The 18,410-nt window shown below is 43.3% G+C and overlaps 17 non-coding genes across 17 annotated transcripts; all 17 read left to right on the top strand.

Annotated features, from left to right (window-relative positions):
• The first annotated feature begins 22 nt into the window (after window positions 1–22).
• LOC133963068 (U2 spliceosomal RNA) lies at window positions 23–207 on the top strand. Its single transcript, XR_009922606.1, has one exon. It is a non-coding gene; the product is annotated as a U2 spliceosomal RNA (small nuclear RNA).
• Window positions 208–720: 513 nt separating this feature from the next.
• LOC133963525 (U5 spliceosomal RNA) lies at window positions 721–833 on the top strand. The gene has a single exon (XR_009923023.1). It is a non-coding gene; the product is annotated as a U5 spliceosomal RNA (small nuclear RNA).
• A 177-nt stretch (window positions 834–1,010) lies between these two features.
• LOC133962769 (U2 spliceosomal RNA) lies at window positions 1,011–1,202 on the top strand. Its single transcript, XR_009922342.1, has one exon. It is a non-coding gene; the product is annotated as a U2 spliceosomal RNA (small nuclear RNA).
• Window positions 1,203–1,715: 513 nt separating this feature from the next.
• On the top strand, window positions 1,716–1,828 carry LOC133963524 (U5 spliceosomal RNA). The gene has a single exon (XR_009923022.1). It is a non-coding gene; the product is annotated as a U5 spliceosomal RNA (small nuclear RNA).
• Window positions 1,829–2,005: 177 nt separating this feature from the next.
• Window positions 2,006–2,197, top strand: LOC133962870 (U2 spliceosomal RNA). The gene has a single exon (XR_009922437.1). It is a non-coding gene; the product is annotated as a U2 spliceosomal RNA (small nuclear RNA).
• A 513-nt stretch (window positions 2,198–2,710) lies between these two features.
• Window positions 2,711–2,823, top strand: LOC133963676 (U5 spliceosomal RNA). Its single transcript, XR_009923166.1, has one exon. It is a non-coding gene; the product is annotated as a U5 spliceosomal RNA (small nuclear RNA).
• A 177-nt stretch (window positions 2,824–3,000) lies between these two features.
• LOC133964261 (U2 spliceosomal RNA) lies at window positions 3,001–3,192 on the top strand. The gene has a single exon (XR_009923724.1). It is a non-coding gene; the product is annotated as a U2 spliceosomal RNA (small nuclear RNA).
• Window positions 3,193–3,705: 513 nt separating this feature from the next.
• LOC133963814 (U5 spliceosomal RNA) lies at window positions 3,706–3,818 on the top strand. Its single transcript, XR_009923298.1, has one exon. It is a non-coding gene; the product is annotated as a U5 spliceosomal RNA (small nuclear RNA).
• A 5,166-nt stretch (window positions 3,819–8,984) lies between these two features.
• LOC133963067 (U2 spliceosomal RNA) lies at window positions 8,985–9,169 on the top strand. The gene has a single exon (XR_009922605.1). It is a non-coding gene; the product is annotated as a U2 spliceosomal RNA (small nuclear RNA).
• Window positions 9,170–9,683: 514 nt separating this feature from the next.
• On the top strand, window positions 9,684–9,796 carry LOC133963523 (U5 spliceosomal RNA). The gene has a single exon (XR_009923021.1). It is a non-coding gene; the product is annotated as a U5 spliceosomal RNA (small nuclear RNA).
• A 177-nt stretch (window positions 9,797–9,973) lies between these two features.
• Window positions 9,974–10,165, top strand: LOC133964259 (U2 spliceosomal RNA). Its single transcript, XR_009923723.1, has one exon. It is a non-coding gene; the product is annotated as a U2 spliceosomal RNA (small nuclear RNA).
• Window positions 10,166–10,678: 513 nt separating this feature from the next.
• LOC133963675 (U5 spliceosomal RNA) lies at window positions 10,679–10,791 on the top strand. Its single transcript, XR_009923165.1, has one exon. It is a non-coding gene; the product is annotated as a U5 spliceosomal RNA (small nuclear RNA).
• Window positions 10,792–10,968: 177 nt separating this feature from the next.
• On the top strand, window positions 10,969–11,160 carry LOC133964258 (U2 spliceosomal RNA). The gene has a single exon (XR_009923722.1). It is a non-coding gene; the product is annotated as a U2 spliceosomal RNA (small nuclear RNA).
• Window positions 11,161–11,673: 513 nt separating this feature from the next.
• Window positions 11,674–11,786, top strand: LOC133963522 (U5 spliceosomal RNA). Its single transcript, XR_009923020.1, has one exon. It is a non-coding gene; the product is annotated as a U5 spliceosomal RNA (small nuclear RNA).
• Window positions 11,787–16,952: 5,166 nt separating this feature from the next.
• Window positions 16,953–17,141, top strand: LOC133963063 (U2 spliceosomal RNA). The gene has a single exon (XR_009922602.1). It is a non-coding gene; the product is annotated as a U2 spliceosomal RNA (small nuclear RNA).
• Window positions 17,142–17,654: 513 nt separating this feature from the next.
• Window positions 17,655–17,767, top strand: LOC133963714 (U5 spliceosomal RNA). Its single transcript, XR_009923201.1, has one exon. It is a non-coding gene; the product is annotated as a U5 spliceosomal RNA (small nuclear RNA).
• A 177-nt stretch (window positions 17,768–17,944) lies between these two features.
• LOC133964257 (U2 spliceosomal RNA) lies at window positions 17,945–18,136 on the top strand. The gene has a single exon (XR_009923721.1). It is a non-coding gene; the product is annotated as a U2 spliceosomal RNA (small nuclear RNA).
• Window positions 18,137–18,410: the final 274 nt, after the last annotated feature.

Raw genomic sequence — 18,410 nt, 5'->3', positions numbered from 1 at the left:
CTCATGAGTGAATTAAATAAAAATAAATTCCAAAAAAAAAAAAAAAAAAATAATCTGTTCTTATCAGTTTAATATCTGATATGTCCTCTATATGAGGACTACATATTAAGCAGATTTTTGGCAAGAGGAGCAGAAATTTGGAGCTTGCTCCCTTCTCTCCGAGCATTGGCCTAGCATTGCAGTGCCGCTGGGCACGGTGCTCTCTGTTCTTACCTTGTAGAAAAGCAAACACTCAAACAATTGTGGAGGTTTTAAGGTAAATTCTACACTGGGTCAATAAAACTGAGGGAATGGCCTGGCAGAGTTTGACAAGTGTGCAAAACTGCTCTGATGACTCACTGCCTTGTGAAGCGATTATGCATGAATCTGCACGGGGTCACAATGAGCATCAACTGGATTCCAAATAGAATCAGAAGCATTTGTCAAAAACTGAAACGTGTTTTCACTCAACATCTCCTGGGAGACCTGGTGAGAAAGCAGAGTCCGATTTTGGACCCAATGTAAGTGGTTCAGGGATGTATTGCTTAAAAAGGCTTAAAAGCCAATCACTAGTCAGGGCAGGAGCAAATAAAGCCTTGTATAATTTGTGTTGGCAGATGGGGGCGTGGTGGGAATGTTGTATACTAGAATCTGACATGCGGAAAGCAAAGAGAGGCCCACCGCGAAGGTGGTGACTGTGACCGAGAGGCTCCACCGCTGCTCTCGAGCAGAGGGCCATGCTGACTCTGGTTTCTCTTCATAACGCACAAGTCTTTCGCCTTTTACTAAAGACTTCCGTGGAGAGGAACAAACATGAGTTGAATCTATTTTTGGCAGGCTTTGCTGTATGGCTGAGCCTTATGAAATTGTGAAAAGTCAAAGAGCTGTCTAGGTCAGCAATCAGGTGTCCACAAAGGAGAGCTTGGGCGGAGGTGATGAGCAGCCATTGTTATGCACACCTACAAACGGGGTACCACAGCAAGGGAGATTTGTGCCAAGAGGTTAGCTTGGACATCCAACACTTGTGGATTATCGCTTCTCGGCCTTTTGGCTAAGATCAAGTGTAGTATCTGTTCTTATCAGTTTAATATCTGATATGTCCTCTATATGAGGACTACATACTAAGCAGATTTTTGGCAAGAGGAGCAGAAATTTGGAGCTTGCTCCCTTCTCTCCACGCATCGACCTAGCATTGCAGTGCCGCTGGGAATGGTGCACTCTGTTCTTACCTTGTAGAAAAGCAAATACTCAAACAATTGTGGAGGTTTCAAGGTGAATTCTACACTGGGTCAATGAAACTGAGGGAATGGCCTGGCAGAGTTTGACAAGTGTGCAAAACTGCTCTGATGACTCACTGCCTTGTGAAGCGATTATGCATGAATCTCCACGGGGTCACAATGAGCATCAACTGGATTCCAAATAGAATCAGAAGCATTTGTCAAAAACTGAAACGTGTTTTCACTCAACATCTCCTGGGAGACTTGGTGAGAAAGCAGAGTCCGCTTTTGGACCCAATGTAAGTGGTTCAGGGATGTATTGCTTAAAAAGGCTTAAAAGCCAATCACTAGTCAGGGCAGGAGCAAATAAAGCCTTGTATAATTTGTGTTGGCAGATGGGGGCGTGGTGGGAATGTTGTATACTAGAATCTGACATGCGGAAAGCAAAGAGAGGCCCACCGCGAAGGTGGTGACTGTGACCGAGAGGCTCCACCGCTGCTCTCGAGCAGAGGGCCATGCTGACTCTGGTTTCTCTTCATAACGCACAAGTCTTTCGCCTTTTACTAAAGACTTCCGTGGAGAGGAACAAACATGAGTTGAATCTATTTTTGGCAGGCTTTGCTGTATGGCTGAGCCTTATGAAATTGTGAAAAGTCAAAGAGCTGTCTAGGTCAGCAATCAAGTGTCCACAAAGGAGAGCTTGGGCGGAGGTAATGAGCAGCCATTGTTATGCACACCTACAAACGGGGTACCACAGCAAGGGAGATTTGTGCCAAGAGGTTAGGTTGGACATCCAACACTTGTGGATTATCGCTTCTCGGCCTTTTGGCTAAGATCAAGTGTAGTATCTGTTCTTATCAGTTTAATATCTGATATGTGCTCTATATGAGGACTACATATTAAGCAGATTTTTGGCAAGAGGAGCAGAAATTTGGAGCTTGCTCCCTTCTCTCCACGCATTGACCTAGCATTGCAGTGCCGCTGGGAACGGTGCACTCTGTTCTTACCTTGTAGAAAAGCAAACACTCAAACAATTGTGGAGGTTTCAAGGTGAATTCTACACTGGGTGAATGAAACTGAGGGAATGGCCTGGCAGAGTTTGACAAGTGTGCAAAACTGCTCTTATGACTCACTGCCTTGTGAAGTGATTATGCATGACTCTGCACGGGGTCACAATGAGCATCAACTGGATTCCAAATAGAATCAGAAGCATTTGTCAAAAACTGAAACGTGTTTTCACTCAACATCTCCTGGGAGACTTGGTGAGAAAGCAGAGTCCGCTTTTGGACCCAATGTAAGTGGTTCAGGGATGTATTGCTTAAAAAGGCTTAAAAGCCAATCATTAGTCAGGGCAGGAGCAAATAAAGCCTTGTATAATTTGTGTTGGCAGATGGGGGCGTGGTGGGAATGTTGTATACTAGAATCTGACATGCGGAAAGCAAAGAGAGGCCCACCGCGAAGGTGGTGACTGTGACCGAGAGGCTCCACCGCTGCTCTCGAGCAGAGGGCCATGCTGACTCTGGTTTCTCTTCATAGCGCACAAGTCTTTCGCCTTTTACTAAAGACTTCCGTGGAGAGGAACAAACATGAGTTGAATCTATTTTTGGCAGGCTTTGCTGTATGGCTGAGCCTTATGAAATTGTGAAAAGTCAAAGAGCTGTCTAGGTCAGCAATCAGGTGTCCACAAAGGAGAGCTTGGGCGGAGGTGATGAGCAGCCATTGTTATGCACACCTACAAACGGGGTACCACAGCAAGGGAGATTTGTGCCAAGAGGTTAGCTTGGATATCCAACACTTGTGGATTATCGCTTCTCGGCCTTTTGGCTAAGATCAAGTGTAGTATCTGTTCTTATCAGTTTAATATCTGATATGTCCTCTATATGAGGACTACATATTAAGCAGATTTTTGGCAAGAGGAGCAGAAATTTGGAGCTTGCTCCCTTCTCTCCACGCATCGACCTAGCATTGCAGTGCCGCTGGGAACGGTGCACTCTGTTCTTACCTTGTAGAAAAGCAAACACTCAAACAATTGTGGAGGTTTCAAGGTGAATTCTACACTGGGTCAATGAAACTGAGGGAATGGCCTGGCAGAGTTTGACAAGTGTGCAAAACTGCTCTTATGACTCACTGCCTTGTGAAGTGATTATGCATGACTCTGCACGGGGTCACAATGAGCATCAACTGGATTCCAAATAGAATCAGAAGCATTTGTCAAAAACTGAAACGTGTTTTCACTCAACATCTCCTGGGAGACTTGGTGAGAAAGCAGAGTCCGCTTTTGGACCCAATGTAAGTGGTTCAGGGATGTATCGCTTAAAAAGGCTTAAAAGCCAATCACTAGTCAGGGCAGGAGCAAATAAAGCCTTGTATAATTTGTGTTGGCAGATGGGGGCGTGGTGGGAATGTTGTATACTAGAATCTGACATGCGGAAAGCAAAGAGAGGCCCACCGCGAAGGTGGTGACTGTGACCGAGAGGCTCCACCGCTGCTCTCGAGCAGAGGGCCATGCTGACTCTGGTTTCTCTTCATAACGCACAAGTCTTTCGCCATTTACTAAAGACTTCCGTGGAGAGGAACAAACATGAGTTGAATCTATTTTTGGCAGGCTTTGCTGTATGGCTGAGCCTTATGAAATTGTGAAAAGTCAAAGAGCTGTCTAGGTCAGCAATCAGGTGTCCACAAAGGAGAGCTTGGGCGGAGGTGATGAGCAGCCATTGTTATGCACACCTACAAACGGGGTACCACAGCAAGGGAGATTTGTGCCAAGAGGTTAGCTTGGACATCCAACACTTGTGGATTATCGCTTCTCGGCCTTTTGGCTAAGATCTAGCCAGGTGAGAAGGGTTTGCGGACGTGGATTGTCATAATGACGTCAGCAACAGTTTCACAGCAGGGACTTCCCGTGCTGAAAAATACTTTGAGATTCATTTGGAAGAGTACTGAAGTTTTTTTGGATAGGAGAGAATTTGGAGTTAATATTCTTTTTGGAGCCTTGTCCCTCAAGATAGATGACCTCCTCTGCTTGCAGAGAAATGCCACCGACCGTTTTTTTGATGTTACGTTCTATAATCTCACCAAGATGGAGGAAACGAAAAGGTTGGCTGATCGTTTGGCTGATGGACCACTGAGGGAGTACCAGATTCAAAGCCTTTGCCGAACTGGTGAGCGTGTTATCACAATTCATAACTATAATCCCTGGGTAACTGAAGAAGCAACCAGATACTTCCTTTCTAAGCATGTGACAGTGATTTCGAGCATGAGGGAAATCAGGGACTCTCTTGACGTTTGGACTGGAAAAAGACAATGTCGTGTGCGGCTGAAGGATGACCCAGATGGTCACGATGGCTACCACCACCCCCCTGCCTCCTTCACCATAGGCACAAATAGAGGATATCTGTACTACTCGGGCCAGCCTATTTACTGCAGAAAATGCACAGACTTTGGTCACACGGCAGAATCCTGCACGCAGGTGAGGTGCAGAAATTGCAAGGGTCTAGGACACAAAATGGGGACTTGTGACCGTTCCAGAAAATGCAATCTTTGTGGGTCTGAAGGACATTTATTTAAGCACTGCCCTGAGGTCCGCTCCTCCTATGCAAGCATTGTAAGGCGACCAATGTGCGAAGATCCTGATGCCTCCTCCCTGAGAGCAATTAACGAGGTAATTGATCAAATGTTTGTGGACAATGAGATTGAGGCAAATGTGGTTGATCCACCTGAACGAGCACCTCCCCCAGAGAAGAAGAAGGGGGAGGAGACTACAACCTCAGAGGAGAGCCAACCTGTTCCTGAGTGGACCACAGTGGAAAGCAGGGGAGGCAAGGGGAAAAAAAGGAGGATCGAGACAAGCGCTGTGCCCCTGGGAGTGGATAGCGTGTTCAGTGTTCTTTCTGAGGTTGTGGAGGAGTCGCAGGAGGAAGGGGAGATGGAGGGGCTGCAGGTGAACAGCGATCAGGATGTGAAGGCTGCTGCCAGGGTGGATGGGCTGGAGGGTGGAGAACATGGACAAATTCCAGTGCAGACTGAGGTGACAGACTCTGACGGCAGCATGCCCCCGTCCGGGTGTGTCCTGGTGGAGTCCCTGGCTCCGAACAACTCTGACAGGGATTTGGTTTCAGAGCAATGCTCATTGCTTCCAGAGGGTAATACCCCCAACTCAGGGCACGCGGTGCCCGAGGAAAAGACACATAGGGAAGGCATTGAATTTGACTGTGAAGTTGAAAATTAGAGAAAACACAGTGTCTCGTCTTTGATGGTTTGTTTGTTTGTTTTGTTTTTTGTCTCATTCCTCATTTACCAGAATGTCCTCATTACATATAGTTTCCATAAATGTTAGAGGTTTGAGGAACAAGGCCAAAAGGGAAGTGGTCTTTTCTCATTTATGTTCAATCAACTTTTCTTTATGCCTTTTGCAAGAGGTCCACTTGAAAAATGAAGACGACATGAACCTATTCTCAAAAGAGTGGACCAAAGGTGAATCTAGGTGGAGCATTGGGGGGGTCCATTCATCTGGGGTGGGAACACTATGTGGGAATAATGAAGTCCAAGTGGTTGGCAGTTTTTCAGTGGTACAGGGGAGGGTTTTGGTAACAGATATTGACTGGAAGGGAAAGGGGTTAAGAGTTATTAACATATATGCCCACTCTTCTCCAAAGGAGAGAAGGGAGCTTTTTCTTAGTCTTGACACTGCTTTCATGACCAACCGCCATGTGGTAATTGGAGGAGACTTCAATTCCCAAAGTGAGGGCAGCAAGGCCGAGGCCAGTTTAATAAATATTGTTACAAAGTATAATTTGGTGGATTCATATAAAAAAGCTAACCCAGACGATCTTGGCTTCACATGGTCAAATAGTAGAGGGGCGAAGAGTAGGATAGACTATATATTTTGTCCGGTAGAATTTCAGGTGACAGGGGCGAAAGTATCACCAGTTTTTTACACAGATCACAACATGCTCTCAGTAAAACTAACCTCAATGATGATCAAAAATGGTAAAGGGTATTGGAAATTAAACAACAATATTCTAGAGCTCCAGCAGTTTAGGGTAGCATTAAAGTGTTTTCTAAAAGATTGCTTTCATATGAGAGTATTTTATGAAAATGTCTGTGAATGGTGGGAAAGCACAAAGCTGCGTATTAGATACTACACACAGAATTACTCAAAAGAATCAAGGAAAGAGGAATTTAAATTATACTACCGACTGCAAAAAGCCATAAATAAATTAATGGAACAGAGAAATGCAGGTGGACAAATTGATAAGGACTTGCTGAAACATTTGCAAGATAAACAGAGGTTATTTTTTCACAACAGAGCAGAGGCCTATAAATTCCGGTGTCTTAGAGAGAAGTGGGAGAGTGACGAAAAGTGTTCTCCCTACTTCTTTAGACAGTCCAAAGCACAGGCAAAGAGGAGGAGCATAGTTTCCGTTTTAAATGAAACAGGTGAGGAGATTAACGATCCTGATGGGATTGCTCAAGTTATCTCTAATCATTTTTCTACGTTTTTTAAAGCAGAAAAGGTTGACTACATGAAAGGTCCAACATTGTTAGACAATATAGACAGATTCATACCTGAAGATCTGAGAACAGAGCTAGATAAAGATTTTACTTTAGAAGAAATCCTGAGGGCAACCATGTCTTTGAAAAAGGGCAAGGTGCCAGGAATAGATGGGATCACAAAAGAATTTTATATAATATTTTGGGAAGACATTGGGTCATGGCTGTTAGAGTTGTTCACTTATATATGTACATCTGGGATTATGGGGGAATCCATGAGAAAAGGGGTGATATCCCTGCTGTTTAAAAAAGGTGATGTCAACAAAATATCAAACTACAGGCCTCTAACAATGCTTTGTACAGATTATAAGATTTTTAGTAAGGTTTTGACAAACCGTTTGGTGTCAGCTCTACCCTTAATCATCGGCTCAGATCAGACATGTGCAGTACCTGGCAGGCAACTAAACTGGAATTTACAAATGCATAGAGATATACTATCTTATTCTCAGGACAGAAATATACCACTAATTGTCCTCAGTCTTGACCAGGAAAAAGCCTTTGACAGAGTTGATCACAATTTTTTGTTTAGGACACTAAAGAAATTTGGCTTCGGTGCTAGATTCAGGAGTTGGTTGAGGATTTTATACACAGAAGTCGGAAGCAGTGTTAATGTTAATGGCAACCTTGGTGAATTCTTTAAACAAACCAGAGGGGTCAGACAGGGATGTCCAGCATCAGCCCCCTTGTATGTGCTATTCATTGAAACGCTGGCATGTGCAATCAGGAAAAATGTTAACATCAAGGGTATACAGCTGCCTGGTGGTGAATCCTTGACCATATCCCAGTATGCAGATGACACTGTACTGTATTTAAAAGATGATTTCTGTCTGCGCGAAGCTATGCAGGTCATCGACACATTCTCAGTTGCTTCTGGTTCTAGAGTCAATACAGGAAAATCCCAAATCAAATACTTTGGAAAGTGGAAGGACAGAGTTGATAACCCTTTAGGGTTCTCTCTGTGTGCGGGGCCAATGACTTTACTGGGAATATCCTTTGGAAATAACAATGATGGAGAAACTAATTGGGAGACAAAATTGGGAAAAGTGCTGAAAAAACTAAATATGTGGAAATTAAGAAGGCTGTCCATTAGTGGTAAGATTTTGGTTATTAAATCTGATTTATTGCCGACATTACTTCATGTGGCTTATATTTTCCCCATGCCGGCTTTAGTTTGTTTAAAACTTCAAAAATCTCTGTTTCAGTTCATATGGGGAGGGTATGAATACATTAAAAGAGCTACAATGTATCAGCCGGTCGAAAGAGGTGGTAGGGACATGCCAAATTTAGGTTTGAAGTTCAAAGTTTTGTTTTTTTCAAATACATGTAGAATAATGTTAAACCCACCTGAACACAAATGCCAACCATTGATTAAATTCTGGCTCTCTATCCATCTGAGACCTCTTGTGGCGAAATGGGAAAACAGTTTTCCGAAAGCAGAGGTCATGCCAGATCATTATAAAAAAATGATAAGTTGGGCAAAGAAATACAAGGAGTGTTGGAAAAGAGATTCAGTAGTTAATCACAAAAAGCTGTATGAAACGTTGATTGCTAAGTTTGACCCTAAAGATGGTTTGCATGTTCATAGTGACGTGTGGAGAAGAACCCAATGCAAGAGTCTAGAAAACAGATTAAGAGATTTTAATTGGTTGGTGCTTCATAGGAAATTACCTGTGAGGAATACTCTATTTAATCATGATTTAACATTAAATAGGATATGCCCAAGACGTGGATGCAATGGGGTAGAAACCGTGGAACATGCATTATTTGAATGTCCTTTTGCAAAACAATTGTGGAAGAAATTGGGCCAAAGATTCGGGTTTCTAAAAGAGGTGAATTGGGAAAAAGTTCTGTTCATGGATTTTAGTTTAGAGGGGGACAAAGGTGTGTGCAAAGCCTTAGAACTTACATCAATTGTGAAGGCTAAGTTATGGGAGGTAAGAGGTAGTATAATAAATGAGACGGAAAAGTGGTCGATAGAAAACACTACACACAGTATTGAAGACATTATGCGGCGAAAACTTAAATTGGAGGCGAGCAAATGGGGCATCGACTCAATTAAAGATCGATGGAAAATTATTTTTGACAATCTGTAGACTGAACTCATGAAAGAGTCTTTTATTGTACCTCCTCTTATTTTCTTTTAGTCCGATAGAATTCTGGAGGTCTTAAGATGTGGAGAGATGATGATCTTTGTAATGTAAAGTATTGTACTGCTCATGAGTGAATTAAATAAAAATAAATTCCAAAAAAAAAAAAAAAAAAATAATCTGTTCTTATCAGTTTAATATCTGATATGTCCTCTATATGAGGACTACATATTAAGCAGATTTTTGGCAAGAGGAGCAGAAATTTGGAGCTTGCTCCCTTCTCTCCGAGCATTGGCCTAGCATTGCAGTGCCGCTGGGCACGGTGCTCTCTGTTCTTACCTTGTAGAAAAGCAAACACTCAAACAATTGTGGAGGTTTTAAGGTAAATTCTACACTGGGTCAATAAAACTGAGGGAATGGCCTGGCAGAGTTTGACAAGTGTGCAAAACTGCTCTGATGACTCACTGCCTTGTGAAGCGATTATGCATGAATCTGCACGGGGTCACAATGAGCATCAACTGGATTCCAAATAGAATCAGAAGCATTTGTCAAAAACTGAAACGTGTTTTCACTCAACATCTCCTGGGAGACCTGGTGAGAAAGCAGAGTCCGATTTTGGACCCAATGTAAGTGGTTCAGGGATGTATTGCTTAAAAAAGGCTTAAAAGCCAATCACTAGTCAGGGCAGGAGCAAATAAAGCCTTGTATAATTTGTGTTGGCAGATGGGGGCGTGGTGGGAATGTTGTATACTAGAATCTGACATGCGGAAAGCAAAGAGAGGCCCACCGCGAAGGTGGTGACTGTGACCGAGAGGCTCCACCGCTGCTCTCGAGCAGAGGGCCATGCTGACTCTGGTTTCTCTTCATAACGCACAAGTCTTTCGCCTTTTACTAAAGACTTCCGTGGAGAGGAACAAACATGAGTTGAATCTATTTTTGGCAGGCTTTGCTGTATGGCTGAGCCTTATGAAATTGTGAAAAGTCAAAGAGCTGTCTAGGTCAGCAATCAGGTGTCCACAAAGGAGAGCTTGGGCGGAGGTGATGAGCAGCCATTGTTATGCACACCTACAAACGGGGTACCACAGCAAGGGAGATTTGTGCCAAGAGGTTAGCTTGGACATCCAACACTTGTGGATTATCGCTTCTCGGCCTTTTGGCTAAGATCAAGTGTAGTATCTGTTCTTATCAGTTTAATATCTGATATGTCCTCTATATGAGGACTACATATTAAGCAGATTTTTGGCAAGAGGAGCAGAAATTTGGAGCTTGCTCCCTTCTCTCCACGCATCGACCTAGCATTGCAGTGCCGCTGGGAACGGTGCACTCTGTTCTTACCTTGTAGAAAAGCAAACACTCAAACAATTGTGGAGGTTTCAAGGTGAATTCTACACTGGGTGAATGAAACTGAGGGAATGGCCTGGCAGAGTTTGACAAGTGTGCAAAACTGCTCTTATGACTCACTGCCTTGTGAAGTGATTATGCATGACTCTGCACGGGGTCACAATGAGCATCAACTGGATTCCAAATAGAATCAGAAGCATTTGTCAAAAACTGAAACGTGTTTTCACTCAACATCTCCTGGGAGACTTGGTGAGAAAGCAGAGTCCGCTTTTGGACCCAATGTAAGTGGTTCAGGGATGTATTGCTTAAAAAGGCTTAAAAGCCAATCATTAGTCAGGGCAGGAGCAAATAAAGCCTTGTATAATTTGTGTTGGCAGATGGGGGCGTGGTGGGAATGTTGTATACTAGAATCTGACATGCGGAAAGCAAAGAGAGGCCCACCGCGAAGGTGGTGACTGTGACCGAGAGGCTCCACCGCTGCTCTCGAGCAGAGGGCCATGCTGACTCTGGTTTCTCTTCATAGCGCACAAGTCTTTCGCCTTTTACTAAAGACTTCCGTGGAGAGGAACAAACATGAGTTGAATCTATTTTTGGCAGGCTTTGCTGTATGGCTGAGCCTTATGAAATTGTGAAAAGTCAAAGAGCTGTCTAGGTCAGCAATCAGGTGTCCACAAAGGAGAGCTTGGGCGGAGGTGATGAGCAGCCATTGTTATGCACACCTACAAACGGGGTACCACAGCAAGGGAGATTTGTGCCAAGAGGTTAGCTTGGATATCCAACACTTGTGGATTATCGCTTCTCGGCCTTTTGGCTAAGATCAAGTGTAGTATCTGTTCTTATCAGTTTAATATCTGATATGTCCTCTATATGAGGACTACATATTAAGCAGATTTTTGGCAAGAGGAGCAGAAATTTGGAGCTTGCTCCCTTCTCTCCACGCATCGACCTAGCATTGCAGTGCCGCTGGGAACGGTGCACTCTGTTCTTACCTTGTAGAAAAGCAAACACTCAAACAATTGTGGAGGTTTCAAGGTGAATTCTACACTGGGTCAATGAAACTGAGGGAATGGCCTGGCAGAGTTTGACAAGTGTGCAAAACTGCTCTTATGACTCACTGCCTTGTGAAGTGATTATGCATGACTCTGCACGGGGTCACAATGAGCATCAACTGGATTCCAAATAGAATCAGAAGCATTTGTCAAAAACTGAAACGTGTTTTCACTCAACATCTCCTGGGAGACTTGGTGAGAAAGCAGAGTCCGCTTTTGGACCCAATGTAAGTGGTTCAGGGATGTATCGCTTAAAAAGGCTTAAAAGCCAATCACTAGTCAGGGCAGGAGCAAATAAAGCCTTGTATAATTTGTGTTGGCAGATGGGGGCGTGGTGGGAATGTTGTATACTAGAATCTGACATGCGGAAAGCAAAGAGAGGCCCACCGCGAAGGTGGTGACTGTGACCGAGAGGCTCCACCGCTGCTCTCGAGCAGAGGGCCATGCTGACTCTGGTTTCTCTTCATAACGCACAAGTCTTTCGCCTTTTACTAAAGACTTCCGTGGAGAGGAACAAACATGAGTTGAATCTATTTTTGGCAGGCTTTGCTGTATGGCTGAGCCTTATGAAATTGTGAAAAGTCAAAGAGCTGTCTAGGTCAGCAATCAGGTGTCCACAAAGGAGAGCTTGGGCGGAGGTGATGAGCAGCCATTGTTATGCACACCTACAAACGGGGTACCACAGCAAGGGAGATTTGTGCCAAGAGGTTAGCTTGGACATCCAACACTTGTGGATTATCGCTTCTCGGCCTTTTGGCTAAGATCTAGCCAGGTGAGAAGGGTTTGCGGAAGTGGATTGTCATAATGACGTCAGCAACAGTTTCACAGCAGGCACTTCCCGTGCTGAAAAATACTTTGAGATTCATTTGGATGAGTACTGAAGTTTTTTCTGGATAGGAGAGAATTTGGAGTTAATATTCTTTTTGGAGCCTTGTCCCTCAAGATAGATGACCTCCTCTGCTTGCAGAGAAATGCCACCGACCGTTTTTTTGATGTTACGTTCTATAATCTCACCAAGATGGAGGAAACGAAAAGGTTGGCTGATCGTTTGGCTGATGGACCACTGAGGGAGTACCAGATTCAAAGCCTTTGCCGAACTGGTGAGCGGGTTATCACAATTCATAACTATAATCCCTGGGTAACTGAAGAAGCAACCAGATACTTCCTTTCTAAGCATGTGACAGTGATTTCGAGCATGAGGGAAATCAGGGACTCTCTTGACGTTTGGACTGGAAAAAGACAATGTCGTGTGCGGCTGAAGGATGACCCAGATGGTCACGATGGCTACCACCACCCCCCTGCCTCCTTCACCATAGGCACAAATAGAGGATATCTGTACTACTCGGGCCAGCCTATTTACTGCAGAAAATGCACAGACTTTGGTCACACGGCAGAATCCTGCACGCAGGTGAGGTGCAGAAATTGCAAGGGTCTAGGACACAAAATGGGGACTTGTGACCGTTCCAGAAAATGCAATCTTTGTGGGTCTGAAGGACATTTATTTAAGCACTGCCCTGAGGTCCGCTCCTCCTATGCAAGCATTGTAAGGCGACCAATGTGCGAAGATCCTGATGCCTCCTCCCTGAGAGCAATTAACGAGGTAATTGATCAAATGTTTGGTGACAATGAGATTGAGGCAAATGTGGTTGATCCACCTGAACGAGCACCTCCCCCAGAGAAGAAGAAGGGGGAGGAGACTACAACCTCAGAGGAGAGCCAACCTGTTCCTGAGTGGACCACAGTGGAAAGCAGGGGAGGCAAGGGGAAAAAAAGGAGGATCGAGACAAGCGCTGTGCCCCTGGGAGTGGATAGCGTGTTCAGTGTTCTTTCTGAGGTTGTGGAGGAGTCGCAGGAGGAAGGGGAGATGGAGGGGCTGCAGGTGAACAGCGATCAGGATGTGAAGGCTGCTGCCAGGGTGGATGGGCTGGAGGGTGGAAGCATGGACAAATTCCAGTGCAGACTGAGGTGACAGACTCTGACGGCAGCATGCCCCCGTCCGGGTGTGTCCTGGTGGAGTCCCTGGCTCCGAACAACTCTGACAGGGATTTGGTTTCAGAGCAATGCTCATTGCTTCCAGAGGGTAATACCCCCAACTCAAGGCACGCGGTGCCCGAGGAAAAGACACATAGGGAAGGCATTGAATTTGACTGTGAAGTTGAAAATTAGAGAAAACACAGTGTCTCGTCTTTGATGGTTTGTTTGTTTGTTTTGTTTTTTGTCTCATTCCTCATTTACCAGAATGTCCTCATTACATATAGTTTCCATAAATGTTAGAGGTTTGAGGAACAAGGCCAAAAGGGAAGTGGTCTTTTCTCATTTATGTTCAATCAACTTTTCTTTATGCCTTTTGCAAGAGGTCCACTTGAAAAATGAAGACGACGTGAACCTATTCTCAAAAGAGTGGACCAAAGGTGAATCTAGGTGGAGCATTGGGGGGGTCCATTCATCTGGGGTGGGAACACTATGTGGGAATAATGAAGTCCAAGTGGTTGGCAGTTTTTCAGTGGTACAGGGGAGGGTTTTGGTAACAGATATTGACTGGAAGGGAAAGGGGTTAAGAGTTATTAACATATATGCCCACTCTTCTCCAAAGGAGAGAAGGGAGCTTTTTCTTAGTCTGGACACTGCTTTCATGACCAACCGCCATGTGGTAATTGGAGGAGACTTCAATTCCCAAAGTGAGGGCAGCAAGGCCGATGCCAGTTTAATAAATATTGTTACAAAGTATAATTTGGTGGATTCATATAAAAAAGCTAACCCAGACGATCTTGGCTTCACATGGTCAAATAGTAGAGGGGCGAAGAGTAGGATAGACTATATATTTTGTCCGGTAGAATTTCAGGTGACAGGGGCGAAAGTATCACCAGTTTTTTACACAGATCACAACATGCTCTCAGTAAAACTAACCTCAATGATGATCAAAAATGGTAAAGGGTATTGGAAATTAAACAACAATATTCTAGAGCTCCAGCAGTTTAGGGTAGCATTAAAGTGTTTTCTAAAAGATTGCTTTCATATGAGAGTATTTTATGAAAATGTCTGTGAATGGTGGGAAAGCACAAAGCTGCGTATTAGATACTACACACAGAATTACTCAAAAGAATCAAGGAAAGAGGAATTTAAATTATACTACCGACTGCAAAATGCCATAAATAAATTAATGGAACAGAGAAATGCAGGTGGACAAAGAGACAAGGACTTGCTGAAACATTTGCAAGATAAACAGAGGTTATTTTTTCACAACAGAGCAGAGGCCTATAAATTCCGGTGTCTTAGAGAGAAGTGGGAGAGTGACGAAAAGTGTTCCCCCTACTTCTTTAGACAGTCCAAAGCACAGGCAAAGAGGAGGAGCATAGTTTCCGTTTTAAATGAAACAGGTGAGGAGATTAACGATCCTGATGGGATTGCTCAAGTTATCTCTAATCATTTTTCTACGTTTTTTAAAGCAGAAAAGGTTGACTACATGAAAGGTGCAACATTGTTAGACAATATAGACAGATTCATACCTGAAGATCTGAGAACAGAGCTAGATAAAGATTTTACTTTAGAAGAAATCCTGAGGGCAACCATGTCTTTGAAAAAGGGCAAGGTGCCAGGAATAGATGGGATCACAAAAGAGTTTTATATAATATTTTGGGAAGACATTGGGTCATGGCTGTTAGAGTTGTTCACTTATATATGTACATCTGGGATTATGGGGGAATCCATGAGAAAAGGGGTGATATCCCTGCTGTTTAAAAAAGGTGATGTCAACAAAATATCAAACTACAGGCCTCTAACAATGCTTTGTACAGATTATAAGATTTTTAGTAAGGTTTTGACAAACCGTTTGGTGTCAGCTCTACCCTTAATCATCGGCTCAGATCAGACATGTCCAGTACCTGGCAGGCAACTAAACTGGAATTTACAAATGCATAGAGATATATTATCTTATTCTCAGGACAGAAATATACCACTAATTGTCCTCAGTCTTGACCAGGAAAAAGCCTTTGACAGAGTTGATCACAATTTTTTGTTTAGGACACTAAAGAAATTTGGCTTCGGTGCTAGATTCAGGAGTTGGTTGAGGATTTTATACACAGAAGTCGGAAGCAGTGTTAATGTTAATGGCAACCTTGGTGAATTCTTTAAACAAACCAGAGGGGTCAGACAGGGATGTCCAGCATCAGCCCCCTTGTATGTGCTATTCATTGAAACGCTGACATGTGCAATCAGGAAAAATGTTAACATCAAGGGTATACAGCTGCCTGGTGGTGAATCCTTGACCATATCCCAGTATGCAGATGACACTGTACTGTATTTAAAAGATGATTTCTGTCTGCGCGAAGCTATGCAGGTCATCCACACATTCTCAGTTGCTTCTGGTTCTAGAGTCAATACAGGAAAATCCCAAATCAAATACTTTGGAAAGTGGAAGGACAGAGTTGATAACCCTTTAGGGTTCTCTCTGTGTGCGGGGCCAATGACTTTACTGGGAATATCCTTTGGAAATAACAATGATGGAGAAACTAATTGGGAGACAAAATTGGGAAAAGTGCTGAAAAAACTAAATATGTGGAAATTAAGAAGGCTGTCCATTAGTGGTAAGATTTTGGTTATTAAATCTGATTTATTGCCGACATTACTTCATGTGGCTTATATTTTCCCCATGCCGGCTTTAGTTTGTTTAAAACTTCAAAAATCTCTGTTTCAGTTCATATGGGGAGGGTATGAATACATTAAAAGAGCTACAATGTATCAGCCGGTCGAAAGAGGTGGTAGGGACATGCCAAATTTAGGTTTGAAGTTCAAAGTTTTGTTTTTTTCAAATACATGTAGAATAATGTTAAACCCACCTGAACACAAATGCCAACCATTGATTAAATTCTGGCTCTCTATCCATCTGAGACCTCTTGTGGCGAAATGGGAAAACAGTTTTCCGAAAGCAGAGGTCATGCCAGATCATTATAAAAAAATGATAAGTTGGGCAAAGAAATACAAGGAGTGTTGGAAAAGAGATTCAGTAGTTAATCACAAAAAGCTGTATGAAACGTTGATTGCTAAGTTTGACCCTAAAGATGGTTTGCATGTTCATAGTGACGTGTGGAGAAGAACCCAATGCAAGAGTCTAGAAAACAGATTAAGAGATTTTAATTGGTTGGTGCTTCATAGGAAATTACCTGTGAGGAATACTCTATTTAATCATGATTTAACATTAAATAGGATATGCCCAAGACGTGGATGCAATGGGGTAGAAACCGTGGAACATGCATTATTTGAATGTCCCTTTGCAAAACAATTGTGGAAGAAATTGGGCCAAAGATTCGGTTTTCTAAAAGAGGTGAACTGGGAAAAAGTTCTGTTCATGGATTTTAGTTTAGAGGGGGACAAAGGTGTGTGCAAAGCCTTAGAACTTACATCAATTGTGAAGGCTAAGTTATGGGAGGTAAGAGGTAGTATAATAAATGAGACGGAAAAGTGGTCGATAGAAAACACTACACACAGTATTGAAGACATTATGCGGCGAAAACTTAAATTGGAGGCGAGCAAATGGGGCATCGACTCAATTAAAGATCGATGGAAAATTATTTTTGACAATCTGTAGACTGAACTCATGAAAGAGTCTTTTATTGTACCTCCTCTTATTTTCTTTTAGTCCGATAGAATTCTGGAGGTCTTAAGGTGTGGAGAGATGATGATCTTTGTAATGTAAAGTATTGTACCGCTCATGAGTGAATTAAATAAAAAAAAATTCCAAAAAAAAAAAAAAAAAAAAAAAAAATCTGTTCTTATCAGTTTAATATCTGATATGTTCTCTATATGAGGACTACATATTAAGCAGATTTTTGGCAAGAGGAGCAGAAATTTGGAGCTTGCTCCCTTCTCTCCACGCATCGACCTAGCATTGCAGTGCCGCTGGGAACGGTGCACTCTGTTCTTACCTTGTAGAAAAGCAAGCACTCAAACAATTGTGGAGGTTTCAAGGTGAATTCTACACTGGGTCAATGAAACTGAGGGAATGGCCTTGCAGAGTTTGACAAGTGTGCAAAACTGCTCTGATGACTCACTGCCTTGTGAAGCGATTATGCATGAATCTCCACGGGGTCACAATGAGCATCAACTGGATTCCAAATAGAATCAGAAGCATTTGTCAAAAACTGAAACGTGTTTTCACTCAACATCTCCTGGGAGACTTGGTGAGAAAGCAGAGTCCGCTTTTGGACCCAATGTAAGTGGTTCAGGGATGTATTGCTTAAAAAGGCTTAAAAGCCAATCACTAGTCAGGGCAGGAGCAAATAAAGCCTTGTATAATTTGTGTTGGCAGATGGGGGCGTGGTGGGAATGTTGTATACTAGAATCTGACATGCGGAAAGCAAAGAGAGGCCCACCGCGAAGGTGGTGACTGTGACCGAGAGGCTCCACCGCTGCTCTCGAGCAGAGGGCCATGCTGACTCTGGTTTCTCTTCATAACGCACAAGTCTTTCGCCTTTTACTAAAGACTTCCGTGGAGAGGAACAAACATGAGTTGAATCTATTTTTGGCAGGCTTTGCTGTTTGGCTGAGCCTTATGAAATTGTGAAAAGTCAAAGAGCTGTCTAGGTCAGCAATCAGGTGTCCACAAAGGAGAGCTTGGGCGGAGGTGATGAGCAGCCATTGTAATGCACACCTACAAACGGGGTACCACAGCAAGGGAGATTTGTGCCAAGAGGTTAGCGTGGACATCCAACACTTGTGGATTATCGCTTCTCGGCCTTTTGGCTAAGATCAAGTGTAGTATCTGTTCTTATCAGTTTAATATCTGATATGTCCTCTATATGAGGACTACATATTAAGCAGATTTTTGGCAAGAGGAGCAGAAATTTGGAGCTTGCTCCCTTCTCTCCACGCATCGACCTAGCATTGCAGTGCCGCTGGGAACGGTGCACTCTGTTCTTACCTTGTAGAAAAGCAAACACTCAAACAATTGTGGAGGTTTCAAGGTGAATTCTACACTGGGTCAATGAAACTGAGGGAATGGCCTGGCAGAGTTTGACAAGTGTGCAAAACTGCTCTGATGACTCACTGCCTTGTGAAGCGATTATGCATGACTCTCCACGGGGTCACAATGAGCATCAACTGGATTCCAAATAGAATCAGAAGCATTTGTCAAAAACTGAAACGTGTTTTCACTCAACATCTCCTGGGAGACTTGGTGAGAAAGCAGA

The sequence above is a fragment of the Platichthys flesus genome, chromosome 10, assembly GCF_949316205.1.
Source record: "Platichthys flesus chromosome 10, fPlaFle2.1, whole genome shotgun sequence".
NCBI classification, from domain to species: Eukaryota; Metazoa; Chordata; class Actinopteri; order Pleuronectiformes; family Pleuronectidae; genus Platichthys; species Platichthys flesus.
The sequence above is the reverse complement of the archived record's forward strand: the minus strand, read 5'-3'. Positions and strand labels throughout refer to the sequence as shown.